Source organism: Panicum hallii, chromosome 1, assembly GCF_002211085.1.
Source record: "Panicum hallii strain FIL2 chromosome 1, PHallii_v3.1, whole genome shotgun sequence".
NCBI lineage: Eukaryota > Viridiplantae > Streptophyta > Magnoliopsida > Poales > Poaceae > Panicum > Panicum hallii.
Genome location: NC_038042.1, coordinates 23771413 through 23785448, shown reverse-complemented (window position 1 = coordinate 23785448; position 14036 = coordinate 23771413).

Here is a 14036-nt window from a genome sequence, read left to right as displayed (position 1 = left end):
GAGTACTTATCTTTACAATAACTCAATCCTGTTCTATACTCTCCACTATTTTTTCAGCTACAGGCCTGGCCTCTAGAAGGTACTCGCTGAACTGCTCTTCAAAGCAGTCCGTAGCTACACCCTGTGCGAGTACCTCTAGTCAAGCCTTAGGCCAAAATGACTTCATAAGACCTATGGCATGGCTAACATATGTGGTGGGGGCCTCAGCGATGAAGCTGAGGACTTTCTGCGGAGCTCCGCGGAGTCGATCCAGCAGGGATCGCCCGTCTGTTGTGCTATCTTCCTGCGGATCCACCACTTCAACTAGCTGTTGGGCAACCACCCTTAGGTCCTCCAGCTCTTTCTGGCATTGTTCCTTCTCTTCGCTTAGTGTCTTGATCTGCCGAAGGCAATCGATGAACTGCTGCTCAGTATTGGTGATCACCTTCTGCAGCTTCTCGATATCATCTGTACGGTGATACAGCATATTCTTCATGTCAGTAAGTAACTCTTCTTTATAAGCTAAGAGTTTCCTAAGCTCTGCGGTGAAGACAATGTTTCAGAACACAAGACCAACTGCTAGAGAAAGTACTCGAGCAAGGAAAGGACTTGCCTTGATGCACTTTTTTCTGCTCCTTGAGCTATTCTTGGAGCTCGGAGTTGGACTTCTCAAGATTAAGGATGTCGTTCTTGAGTAGCCATGTTTCCCGTGTCCGCTCCTGCTTCAGCTTATCAAGCTCCTTGCGAAGATAGATGTTCTTTCGGAGTTCTTCCTCGATGCATCGATCCTTCGCTTGGAGCTCCTGGAGGCCACTCTCGACTGCTTTCAGCTTCTCAGATTTTTCTTGAGAGTGTTTGGCCACATCCTGTACAAAGGGGAAGACTGAGAAGACAAAACAACTCGACAAAGCATAATGGTAGAAGAGCAGCCGTGTCTTACCAGGGTAAACCTGTACATCTCCTTGGAGATCTTCTGAAAATACCTCATGTTGTCGATCGAGAGGAGAGGATCGTCCAACAGATCGTTGGTGACGATGTTCTTGAATCCTCTCCCAGACATCAATAGAGCTCCAGAGCTACCAGAAGTGCCCCCTGTGCCATCCGCAGGAGCAGCATTGGTGGCCTCGACTTGTTCACCACCACCAGCGCTGGATTCGATTTGCTAGGGCTCGGGAGGTGGTGGGTTGGGCAGAGTCGCGTCCTCATTCCCGGGTGGTAGCTGTGTGCTTTCCGCTTCAGGTTGTCTGAGTGGCGGCTCGGGGGCTGGAGTTGCCGAGATAGGCTCTAGCTCATCCAACCTCAGAGCAGCATCAAATATATCATCAAACAAGTTGAAAGAGAAGTAGATATATTATGAACAAGGAGCTACACTCACAGAGATGATTTCTTCATGCCGGACCTCTTAAGTCTCAGTGCCCGTGGTTTTACACCCACGATACTCATTGCCGGTTGGCGGGGTCACACCAACCGAGGGCGCGGGATGTCCCAGCGAGGTATCCACCACGGCAATGGTCATGACCCCTGCAGCAGTAGTCGACGGGTCCGTCCCAGCAGTTTCTGCAGAACCACCTGCTGGAACATCATCCCCAGCAAATGCGGTCCCGAATACCTTTCGGCGCTTGGGGTCAGGAGGAGAAGAAGAAGGACTGCAACACAGACAAAGTAAGCATCCAACAACCACAAAACTTGACAATTCTACAAGACGGCGGCCCCATACCTGGTGGGTTCGACTATGTTCGCTTTACGCTTGCGTACCACCCGACGACCCCGAGGGACCGATGGCAAGGCTTCTACCAACTCCACGGATGATCCGGGAGAGTTGTTCTTGTTTGCCTTCCCTTCAGCTGCCTTCTCCGCCAGGGCGATTTCACTCTCGGTTGTCTCGCTGTTGGGCAGATCATCAGATGATTGAGCCCTTTTCGCTTCAGCTGCGGTGCTGGGGAGAAGGTGGTATGGTCAGGGGATGTCAGCTTGTGGCGGATAACTCTGGTACAACGCCGTGTGTCCCTGTAGAGGATTCTCAGTCAGCGGAAGTTCCAGAACAACAGAAATTATTCCAAGTAGTTAAAAACTTACCGGCTCTGGAGGATTTTGTGCGGAGAACAGCTCTGGGACATAGGGAACCGTGTTCACATCCAGCAGCACCCGCTTGACCCGGATGAGCGCGGCATCATCGATCAATTCCTCTGCACACATCCGAGATGGGTCTTCGGCACCCATGTACTCGAAGCCTAGCGTATGGCGTTGCTGGATGGGTTGGATTTGGCGTTTGAAGAATGACAACATTACAGACGTGCTGGTCACCCCATTTCCTTATGGGCTGCTATGAGAGCTAGCAACTCATCGACTTGGTCCATGTCCCCCTTGGAGAGCTTGGTGTTCCACTCCGGCTGCAGAACAGGGGGCTTACCTGATCTTTCAGGGAGTTGGGGGGCATGGTTTCCGATGCAGAACCAATGGTTTTTTCATCCAGGGATGTTGGAGGGGAATTTGTAGGAAAGATATTTGTCACCGGCCTATTGCCTAAGCTGGATGCCGGCGCCCCTACAACGGATGGATTTTTGGAGGTAGGTTGCGGTTTTACCCGGAAGAGATAGCCGAAAATATCCCACTGGGGTTCAATTCCAAGGAAAGCTTCACAAAAATGGATGAATAGCAATGTGGCAGATCGAGTTCGTGTTGAGATGATGGAGCTCAAGCCCGTAGAAATAAAGAAGGCCACGGAAGAAGGAGCAGGTGGGGAGAGCCAAACCCCGTTCAGAGAAATGGTAGAATGAGATAATTTCATCTACATTCTCCATGGGAAGAGATTGGCGAAAAGAAGGGCACCAGTTGACAAGATTTTGCCCCTGAAGCAAACCCTCAGAAACAAGATTTAGGAGGTCGTTATTGGAGCACTTACTGTAAGTTCACTCCCCAGAAGGCGGCTGCAACTCCTTCCCCTTCCCATCCTTCTTGTTGGATCTCTCAGGCGCCATTTCAGATCTGTTTGTCACGAGCCGCTTCACTCGTATGCGCTCGGGGGCTGCAGAGAAGGGGCGGAGAGATTCGGCTAGCTTGGGGCTTGTCAAAGGAGGTGAAGGCGGAGCACGGATCTGATTGGAGATTCGAAAATTACTCGGCGGATTGAAGATTGGAAGTGCGGATTTTACCCTAAGTTACCGCGGGGTTAAATAACCAGCGGCTGGATACATGTTTATTGTTCCGAAGTTGAAGAGTCGTCATAGGGAATATTCGGGAGATGAGGGGTTATTTGGTGGATTTTTAGATAAATTATTCAATTAACCATTTTTTAGGGTTAATTGTCCCGAAAAAAGGGGTTTTCGAATTCCAAATCTAACTTCCATCATCTGTACCATCACACCAATTATTTCCCAAGGGAACATTTTTTCATTGCATGCCACGACCATTGGATCCTTTTTTCCAAGCCTGAGAGATTTGGATTCAAGGCTCGAGGGCTGCGGGATACGTGGCATCGACTACTTATTTTTTGAATATATTCGAAGAGTAAGCAAGGAAGATTCAAGACTAATGTGACCCTCAGCCTGATTCTTCAATTCAACCTAAGGCTCGGGGGCTACTCCATATGGAGTGCAATTTTCCATCGCACCCCATACGAAAGAAGTAATTCGGAGCATGAGCACCTCATAGCTTTGATGCAGCCAAGGAAGTACTCGAAGAAGAACTTCAAGACCGAGCTTCAAAAGAAGCCAAAGACTATTTCGAAAGTACTCAAGGAGCCTGCAGTACTCAACTACGAAGAGCTCGGGGGCTTGTCAGACCCGGGACTACGGGACTATGTACATAACGTAGTTCATACAGGAATAGGGGATAGGACATGTCCTATACCTTATCTGTGTTGTACTCTACTTGCATGCGAAGTAGAACTGGTCGATACAAAAGGAAGCTACTCGAGTTGTACTTGAGTACGATTCCTAGGCTAGTGTCAGACTAGGATTCATGTAACCCTATCCTCCCGGATATATAAGGGCGGGCAGGGACCCCTTCAAAACACATCAACACCTAAGGCAACACAAACCACCAAACATGACGTAGGGTATTACGCACCTCGAGGTCCGAACCTGTCTAAACCTTGTGTTGCTTGCACCTTCGAGTTCCTGATCTCGGCGACACCCTACCTAAAACTCAACACCTCGGGTATATCCCTCTGTGGGCTGGCGGTAAAACACCGACACGTCTCTCTTAGAACCATCATAAGGTATAGGATGTGCCGTTGCTTGATGGTTCTATAGTGCCATTTTGCTCAAACAATTGCATTGCATGCATGAGGGTTAACTTCGTTTGAAAAAAGGCAAAGCATGAAGTTCAAAATGTGTGGAGACTCACTGAGGTGGACTGTCCGGCCTAGATGAGTGGACGGTCCGTGAATGACACAGAAGGTTTTGCATAGAAAACCTGAGTTTCTGGTGAGCGTCAAAGAATGAACGGTCGACGGTTCGCCCTAGGGGAGCGAACTGTCCGCCACCTAACACAGATTGGTTCGGTGGTAATGTTCGTGGTAGGACCAATTTAATTGGTCAAGTCCTTGGTGTCCGAACTTGGTGAACAGCGGACCGTCCGGCCCAGACGGGCGGATCGTCCGCGAACAACAGAGAGACGTTTCTCTGTTTTGGTCGGGTTTTTCAAGTTGAATGGCAAACGGTCTGCCAGAGGGGTGCGTACGGTCCACCATGGCTCTAACGGTCATCTCTAACACACATTTATTGCACTTCTAGCTGCTGGGTTTGAATGACGGACAATCCGCGGAAACTCTGTCTTCACGGGTTTTGTGTGTAATGGTTGGATTTCGGGGGGCTGGCTATATATACCCCATTGCCCGGCCATGGGGGTCTCTCTTGGCACATTTTGAAAGCTTCCTTGGCATTCTTGAGCCAGCCACCTCCTCTCTCTCACTCACTTTGCTTTGGAGTTGCATGCTTGAGAGTGTGAGAGCATCCTAGTGCATTGCATCAAGTGTTTGAGCTTTGTGGCACTAGAGAGTCTTTAAGCAAGCGTCATTGACTTGTTACTCTTAGAGGTTGCCGCCTCCTAGACGGCTTGGAGAAGGTGAAATCGTTGAGCCTTTCAAGAAGATTGTGGAGGAGCCCCGGTTTGATTTGTGAGAGGTTCTTGTGCTCACCTTGCCGGAGTGGTGAAGAGCAACTCTAGTGGAATCGAGGTTTGGAGATGCTCATTGATTCAAGCTGGCTCAAGATCAAGGGTGGTTATTGATAGAGGAGTGGTTGAAGCTTTGAGTCCACCTCAACATGGATTAGGGGTGATCGGAAAGTCATTGACACCACAAAAAAAATTCTTGTCTCATGCCCGGTTACTTCTTTGCTCAATTTATTCTTGCATTTTACTTTGAGCACTTTACCTTACTAAAGCTTGAATTGCTAGTTGTCACCCTAGGTTGCAAAACCCCAGTAGTGATAGGATTTAGTAAAAATAGGAGCTCACTTACGTTACTAATTAAATTTACTTAGTGTTTGTGATTTTAGTTAAAACGTCTATTCACCCCCCTCTAGTCGGTATCCTTGATCCTACAAGTGGTATCAGAGGCAAGGACTCCATTTTAGCAAAGATTTAGTCATCCCGGAGTAAGCATAATGACTAGTGATAACAGCATTCATGTTGGGAAGCCACCATTCTTTGATGGGAATAATTATAATTATTGGAAGACTAGAATGGCAGTTCATCTCAAGGCTATAAGTAGAAAGATATGGATAATTGTGAATGATGGATCTGTTATTCTAGATGATAAAATCTTGACATCTCGTGATGAAGAAAATGAACTACTCAATGATCAAGCAAATGAGATATGGAAGAAACTTATGGAAATTCATGAGGGTACTTCATCTGTGAAAGAAGCAAAGATGTATGTGCTTAAAGGGAAATTTAGTGAATTTGCTATGAAGAAGGATGGGACTTTCGTTTCTTATCTCGGCACAGTAGAAAAGTGTGCCCGAGATGTTCAACCGGCTAAATGACATTGTGAACGAGCTCAAGGGATTTGGTTTTGATGTGCCGGATGTGGATTTTTCTCACAAGTTTCTTAGGTCTCTTCCGGAGAGATATGACACCATTGTGACTTTGCTTGTGACATCAAACTTGAAGGCTACTACTCCCACTGAAATTTTGGGAGAAGTACTCACTCATGACATGTTTAAGAAGTCACAAGATGAGGTTCATGGTGCAGCCAATGATGAGAAGAAAAAGAGTGTGGCTTTCAAGGCACAATGTTCAAAAGAATATAGTGATGATGATTGTAATAGGGATGAATCAGATGAAGAAATGGCTCTCTTTTTGAGAAAATTTAGAAGGTTTATGAAGAAGCGGAATTATGGCAAGAAAGGGCAATCATCAAAGAAAAATTCTTTTGGTGACAAGAAAAGCATTGAACGTAGTGAATTGGATCATATCATCATCAATTATCCAAACAAGAAAGATGACAAGAACAAGAAAGACAAGAGAGATGATGATAAGAAGAAGAAGAAATTTCTCAAGAAGAAAAGAAATGGCCAAGCATACTATGTTGAGTGGGATTCCGATGCAAGCTCTAATTCTGATGATGATGATGACAAGCCATCCAAGGGAGTTGCCAGAAGAAGAAGAAGAAATTTCTCAAGAAGAAAAGAAATGGCCAAGCATACTATGTTGAGTGGGATTCCGATGCAAGCTCTGATTCCGATGATGATGATGACAAGCCATCCAAGGGAGTTGCCGGAATTGCCATCAAGGAGGCTCTTCACTCTTCTCCACACCATATTATCTTATGGCAAAAGGTGGTGCAAAGGTAATAAAAGATGGTGAACTTGATGAACTTACTTATGATGATCTTGTTGACATGCTCAATGATGCTAGTGAGTTCATGAGTAAAGAAAAGGCAAAGTTGAGGGACTTGAAGTTGAATTTCAATTCTCTTCAAGCATCCTATGAGGAGCTAAAGACATCTCATGAGAATCTGAAAGAAACTCATGAGAAGCTTGAGGAAACTCACAACACCTTGCTTGCTCATGAAAACAAAGCAAAATTGAGTGTGGGTGTTAGTTGTGACTTAATTGGTGAAAAATGTTGTGCTTCTACTTTCACTAACCCATCTGGTAGCTCTACTGATTTATTTTGCTTGAGTGATGAATCTTGTGATAAGTCACTTCTTTTGGAGAATGAATTGTTGAAGAAGGAAGTTGTATGCTTGATAAATGATTTGAGAAAGTGCTATGATAAAAGAGCTCAATTCAATCATTGTTGGGCAAATAAAAAATTCACAATAAACCGACAAGGTTTTGGGTATTTCCAAGAAAGGGAAGGCAGCCTTTGTTCAAACAAAGACCACGTTTGTAAAGAATAGTGGCATTCCATTTTGTGAAATTGCAGAAATGTGGGTCATGATGAGAAAAACTACACAAACAAGAAAGCCATATCCTTTGATCCTATATATGTTCTTATGAAAAATTCTAGTGGTAGTGTTTGTGCAAAATTTGTTAGGTTACCAATAGATCGTGCTAAAAAGAATGCCATTTGGGTCCCTAAAGCCTTGGTCACTAACATTCAAAGACCCAAGAAAGTTTGGGTACCTAAAAGGGTTAATTTCCTTTTGTAGGTAAATTACAAGGCCGGAGGAAGACATTGAGTGCTTGATAATGGGTGCACTCAACATATGACCGGTGAATCAAATATATTTTCTTCTCTTGATAAAAATACTATTGGCTACAATGATATTATTTTTGGTGACAATAGCAAGGGTGAAGTGAAAGAATTGGGTAAAATTGCTATCTCAAATGATCATTCACTTTCAAATGTGTTGCTAGGTGATTCTCTCAAATTCAATCTTTTATCGGTTGCTCAACTTTGTGATCATGGTTACAAGTGCACTTTTACTAGTGATAGTGTTGAGGTTACTTGCATGGGTGTGAATGATTGCATATTCAAGGGTTTTAGACATGAGAGCCTATATCTTGTGGATTTCTCTTCTAGCAATGCCAACCTAACTACTTGCTTATTCTCAAAATCATCTATGGGTTGGTTATGGCATAGAAGGCTTGCTCATGTTGGTATGAGACAACTCAACCGGCTCTTGAAACTTGATTTGGTTGTTGGGTTAAAAGATGTAAAGTTTGATAAAGATAAATTATGTAGTGCTTGTCAAGTCGGAAAATAAGTTGCTAGCTCACATCCCTTATGTCAACATCAAGACCATTGGAATTATTGCATATGAATTTATTTGATCCAACTACATATAGAAGCATTGGAGGAAATTGTTATGTCTTGTGATAGTGGATGACTACTCGAGATACACTTGGGTTTTCTTTCTTCATGATAAAGCCGACACATATGATATTTTTAAGAAATTCTTGACAAGGGCTGAAAATGAATTTGATCTCAAAGTGAAGAAAGTAAGAAGTCACAATGGAAGTGAATTTAGGAATACAAGAGTTGAAGAATTGTGTGATGAGAAGGGGATGAAGCATGAATTTCATCCAAGTATACACCGGAGCAAAATGGTCTTGTTGAGAGGAAGAATATGACTTTGATTGATATGGCAAGGTCAATGCTCTCGGAATATAATGTCTCGGATAGGTTTTGGGCTGAGGCAATTAACACCGCTTGTCATGCTTCAAATAGGCTATATTGCCATAGATTGTTCAACAAAACTCCATATGAGCTGCTGATTGGAAGAAAGCCAAATATCTTATACTTTCGGGTTTTTGGTTGTAAATGCTATATTCTCAAGAAGGGAACTCGGTTAACAAAATTCCAAAGCAAGTGTGACGAATGATTTCTTCTTGGGTACTCATCTTGTAACAAGGCTTATCAGGTCTATAACAAATCTGTTGGTGCAGTTGAAGAAACATGTGATGTTGAGTTTGATGAGACAAATGGGTCACATGAAGAGCAAGAAAATTTGGATGATGCGAGAAGTGATGGTTTGAGAAATGCGGTCAAGAATATGCCAATTGGTGATATTAGACCAAGAGAAGAAGATGACGAAGAAGATGGTCCATCTACTTCTATTTGGGTGAATCCTTCTACCTCAACTTCCGATGATCAAGATCAACCAATTAAGCAAGAAATTCATGATGATAATTCTCAAGTTCAAGATCAACCGGACTCTTCTACCTCACCATCTACATCATCTCAAGAACCCGTTGTTCAACCAAGAATTCATCATGCCAGTGAAAAGATCACCCGGTGGATCAAATCATGGGTGGCATTAGTAAGGGTGTTCAAACTCGATCTCACATTGCTTTATTTTGTGAACATTATTCTTTTGTATCTTCTCTTGAGCCTAACTGTGTAGATGAAGCACTAAGAGATCCGAATTGGGTGAATGCCATGCATGTAGAATTGAACAATTTCACCTGGAATGAAGTTTGGGAACTAGTGCCAAGACCCAAGAATTATAATGTTATTAGTAAAAAATGGGTCCTTAGAAACTAGGCAAGACCCAAGAACATTATTATAATTGTTGTGAGGAACAAGGCAAGATTGGTGGCACAAGGCTTCACCTCAAGTCAAAGGTTTGGATTTCGGTAAAACTTTTGCTCCCGTAGCTAGACTTGAGGCAATTAGGATCTTGCTAGTTTATGCATGCTCACACAATATAAAACTTTACCAAATGGATATAAAAAGTGCTTTCTTAAATGGTAGAATTAGTGACCTAGTGTATGTTGAACAACCCCCTGATTTTGAGGATCCAAAGAAGCCAAATCATGTTTATAAACTGTCAAAACCTCTCTATGGTCTTAAGCAAGCTCCTGGGGCTTAGTATGAGAGACTAAGAGACTTTCTCATTTCTAAGGGCTTCAAAATTAGGAAGGTTGACACTACATTGTTCACTAAATCTATTGGAAAAGACTGGTTCATTTGTCAAATTTATGTTAATGATATTATCTTTGGTTCTACTAATCAAAGTTTTTGTGAGGAATTTGGTAAGATGATGTCTAGGGAATTTGAGATGTCCATGATTGGTGAATTGAGTTTCTTTCTTAGACTCCAAGTCAAGCAACTCAAGGAAGGCACATTTGTGTGCCAATCTAAATATGTGAGGGATCTATTGAAGAAATTCGGCATGAAAGATGCTAAGCCTATCAAGACTCCTATGGCTACAAATGGATATCTTGATCTTGATGAGGGAGGTAAACCGGTAGACCTAAAACTCTATAGATCCATGATTGGTAGTTTACTTTATCTTACCACACCTAGGCCTGACATCATGTTTAGTGTTTGCATGTGTGCAAGATTTCAAGCTGCCCCTCGAGAATGCTATTTGACCGCTGTCAAACGTATCTTGAGATATTTGAAATTCACTCCAAATATTGGCTTATGGTATCCCAAAGGTGCTCAATTTGATTTGGTTGGTTATTTGGATTCGGATTATGCCAGTTGCAAAGTTGATAGAAAAGGCACTTCCAGTGGTTGTCAATTTCTTGGAAGGTCACTTGTTTCTTGGTCTTCAAAGAAACAAAATTCAGTTGCTCTCTCAACCACCGAAGCGGAATATATTTCAGCCAGAAGCTGTTGTGCTCAATTATTATGGATGAAGCAAACACTCCTTGATTTTGGTGTGAGACTGGAAGAAATTCTCTTATTATATGATAATGAAAGTGCTATGAAAAGTGCAACTAATCTAGTTCAACATTCAAGAACCAAACATATTGATATTCAGCATCATTTTCTTAGAGATCATGTGAGCATAGCGACCCTGTACTAAGTGGTAAAAAGGGGTGCTTTTAGGGGTACGAAATCTCTTGTTTCGAGATCTGGTCCCAAAACAATGGTTTAAACAAACAAAACACCAAAAAGACCCTAAAAAACCTCCTTGAATCGGGTACGAAATTTATGAGTAAATCATTATTCACGTGCTCCCGTCGCCTTTCTTTGTAGTTTTTGCGGAGCTCCCAGGGCCCTCCGAAGGGTTTGACATTCGCACACAGAATGCTTGCTCTTTGGGTGCCATGAGCATTGTCCGTGGAGGGCTTCCTCGAGTCTTTTCTTGGAACTGGGAGTCTTCCTTCTACGCGTGGATTGTTCCCCAGCTTCTAGCTTGCACTTTCGAGAAGTCTCCAAGTAGTCAAGAGGGAGTTGATAGCTGGTGGGGCTGTAGGCTTCCACTTCTTCGCGCTCCTGCTAACTGGCAATGATGACATTGCGAACGTCCCGGCCAGCGTTGATGATGGCATGAAGGTCGCCCATGGAGGAGTCGTGGAGGTTACTACTCCACTGCTTTTTCATCTTGATGGCGCGGTGCCTGCGTGGGGCGCGCTTCGCATTGATGAGCCTACGGCATTCCTTCTTGATTTTATCTACATCTTCCACCTTGATGTTGGATGAGGATTCACTATCCATTGTTATGTTCACATCTTCGTCGAGTGGATCAAGGAGGTAGTCATCGTAGTCATCTAGCTAGACCCGCTCTAGGCCTTCACAGCACTCGTCGGCGTGAATCATGAGTACTTCTCGATTGGGGGCGAAGCATTTGGTGCTCCACACCAGCTGGCCCTCGTCTTCATCGTCAGAAGGGAGGAGGGTTCTGCCTTCTTGAAAAGGGAGCTCGCCGGGTGTGGCAATGAATCATGGTGGACTTAATTTGAGAGATCTGGAGGGTTCCATGCCCTTCCGATGCCCAAACCTGCCCAACCGATCTCATCCCCTTACCAGACCCTGGGTCACATGAGTAGCTGGATCCGAGTAGTTGTCAAGAACCATAGCCCCTCGACAAGTGGTGGCTTCTCCTTCGTCGAGTGGTGGTAGATGATCAAAATCCTCTTCCAATGCGGAGAGGATCCTGGGTTGAACCGCCTCGAACTGATTTTGATCCGTGAGCGATTTGTCGAAGGATCCAACTAGTCGGAGCTGATTCTGACTAGTTGTTGACCATGCGGAGCTAGTCGCCGAGTAGTTTGCAGCTCGTTCCCAACTTGTTTCTAGTAGAGACGAGTTATTGAAGTTGTCGTTGGCACTGCCGATTTGTCGAAGCAATCGTGACTGCGGTGTGAGTCGAGTAGTCGAGGTCATCACTGCAGCGCGTTGATGTCGAGACGCGTGGTGAAGTTGAGCAGAATAGTCGAATTCTTCCAGCTCCCTGGGGTCGATGGGCTGAAGGGTGGATTCTACCACAAGGGGGAGTCGTACTCGAGTAACTCAGAGGGCTCTAGACCCTTCCAGTAATCATCAGGTTGCGAGTGGTTGTCGAGAACTGGAGCCTCCCGACGAGCGGTGGCTCCCCCATCCTTGAGTCCTCCTAGGCTCGAACTTGTAGTTAACGGGTACTCTTAATTTTCAGAGTCGTAGTCGAGAATGTGGGGACCCCCGACGCGCGGTGGCTCCCTCATCTTGAATCTTGAAAAGACGATCCAAGTACTCCTCCAAGTCGGAGAGGGACTTGGATTGCGTAGCCTCTTCAGATCAGTTTGAATCCGATCTGAGTAGTCCTGGTGCAGCATGAGTCGGAGTCGCATCGATAATAGACGTCCTTTCGATCTGCCTGGGCAGATCATGGAGCAGCAACTCGTTGAGGTTGCAACTTCGAGTTGATACAGAGGTCTCCGGATTCCTGGAATCGACAAGGTGGCTATTGAAGCCACCCAAGCCGTTGGCGATGCAGATCCAGGAGCCAAAGATGAAGATTGTGCCCTCGTCGAGCATGGTGCTAGTGAAGCTAAGAGATGCCATCGAGTTCTCCAATGGAGGCTTGATAAACACCACTACGTGGCGTGCCAGCTGTCGGTGTTTTACCACCACGCCCACCGAGGGATACCCCCAAGGTGGTGAGTTTGTAGGTAGGGTGTCACCAAGATCAGGAACTCGAAGCTGCAAGGAACATAAAGTTTAGACAAGTTTGGGACGCTGAGAGCGTAATACCCTACGTCCTATGTGGTTTGTATTGCCTTAGGTGGTGATCGGGTGATCTCCTAGGTGATTCCCCTGTTTGGAGGGGGTCCCTGTCTGCCCTTATATAGTCTGGGAGGACAGATTTACATGGAAGTCCTAGTCGGGTACAAGCCTAAGAGTCCTAGCCGAGTACTTTTCTGGTAGTTCCCTACTGTATCCGACTAGTTTTACTACTGTTTGAGTAGTTCTACTATGCTACGAGTAGGTATAACCAGTACAAGGCGTGGGCCATGTCCCACCCCTTATCCTGTAAGATGTAGGCCATATGCACAGTCCCGTATGCCCGGGTCTGACACTTCCCGATGGTCCTGTAGACTGCTCCACTCACATGGCTAGAGAGCCTCAGGAAAGACTTCATCGACTATTGGGACGATTTGAAGGCTGTCTTCACCGACAACTTCCAAGGGGCGATCACTCGAGCAGGTACTCGTCATGACTTATCTCAATGCAAATAGGAATGTAACAAGCTCCTGCAATCCTACACTCACTGCTTCTTCGACACACACGCCACCATCGCCAACATCTCTGAGCAAGAAGTTATCGACTGCTTCCACAATGGCATCACCGACCAAACTCTCTTTACAGACATTGGCCGCAATCAATCCAAGACCGTCGTAGGGCTCCACGACATGATGCAAGCTTGGGCAGACCAGGAGGAGCAGGAGCATGATTGCTTCTCAAAGCGCGGCAAGAACTACAACAACAACAAGCGGGGGAATGTCCACCGCAACGATAGAAGCCAACGGGACTACTCTTGATCCTCCCAAAAGTGCAAGCCAGATAATCTCATCATGGTTGTCGAGCATCCCCTGCGAGGCAAGAAGACGGGGATGACGCAGGACCAGTTTGAGAAGCTCCTGCAGAAGCAGTGCCCATGGCACCAAGGTGCCAAGCACTCGGCAATTGAGTGATATAACTTCTGATGGTCCTTCAACGCTCCACCTCTTGACAAGAGCGCCAAGAAGAAGGGCAAGGGCAAGGAGGATGATGAACTAGAAGATAAGTCGGGAGATGCTCAATTCCAGGATGCTTCGAAGACTATCAATGTCATCTTGGCGGCAAATCCGGATTCGCCTACAAACGAGCTCAAAAGCTAACACTCGTCGAGATCTTATCTATCAGGCCGGCAGTACCACGACTACTCCAATGGTCGGAGGTCCCCA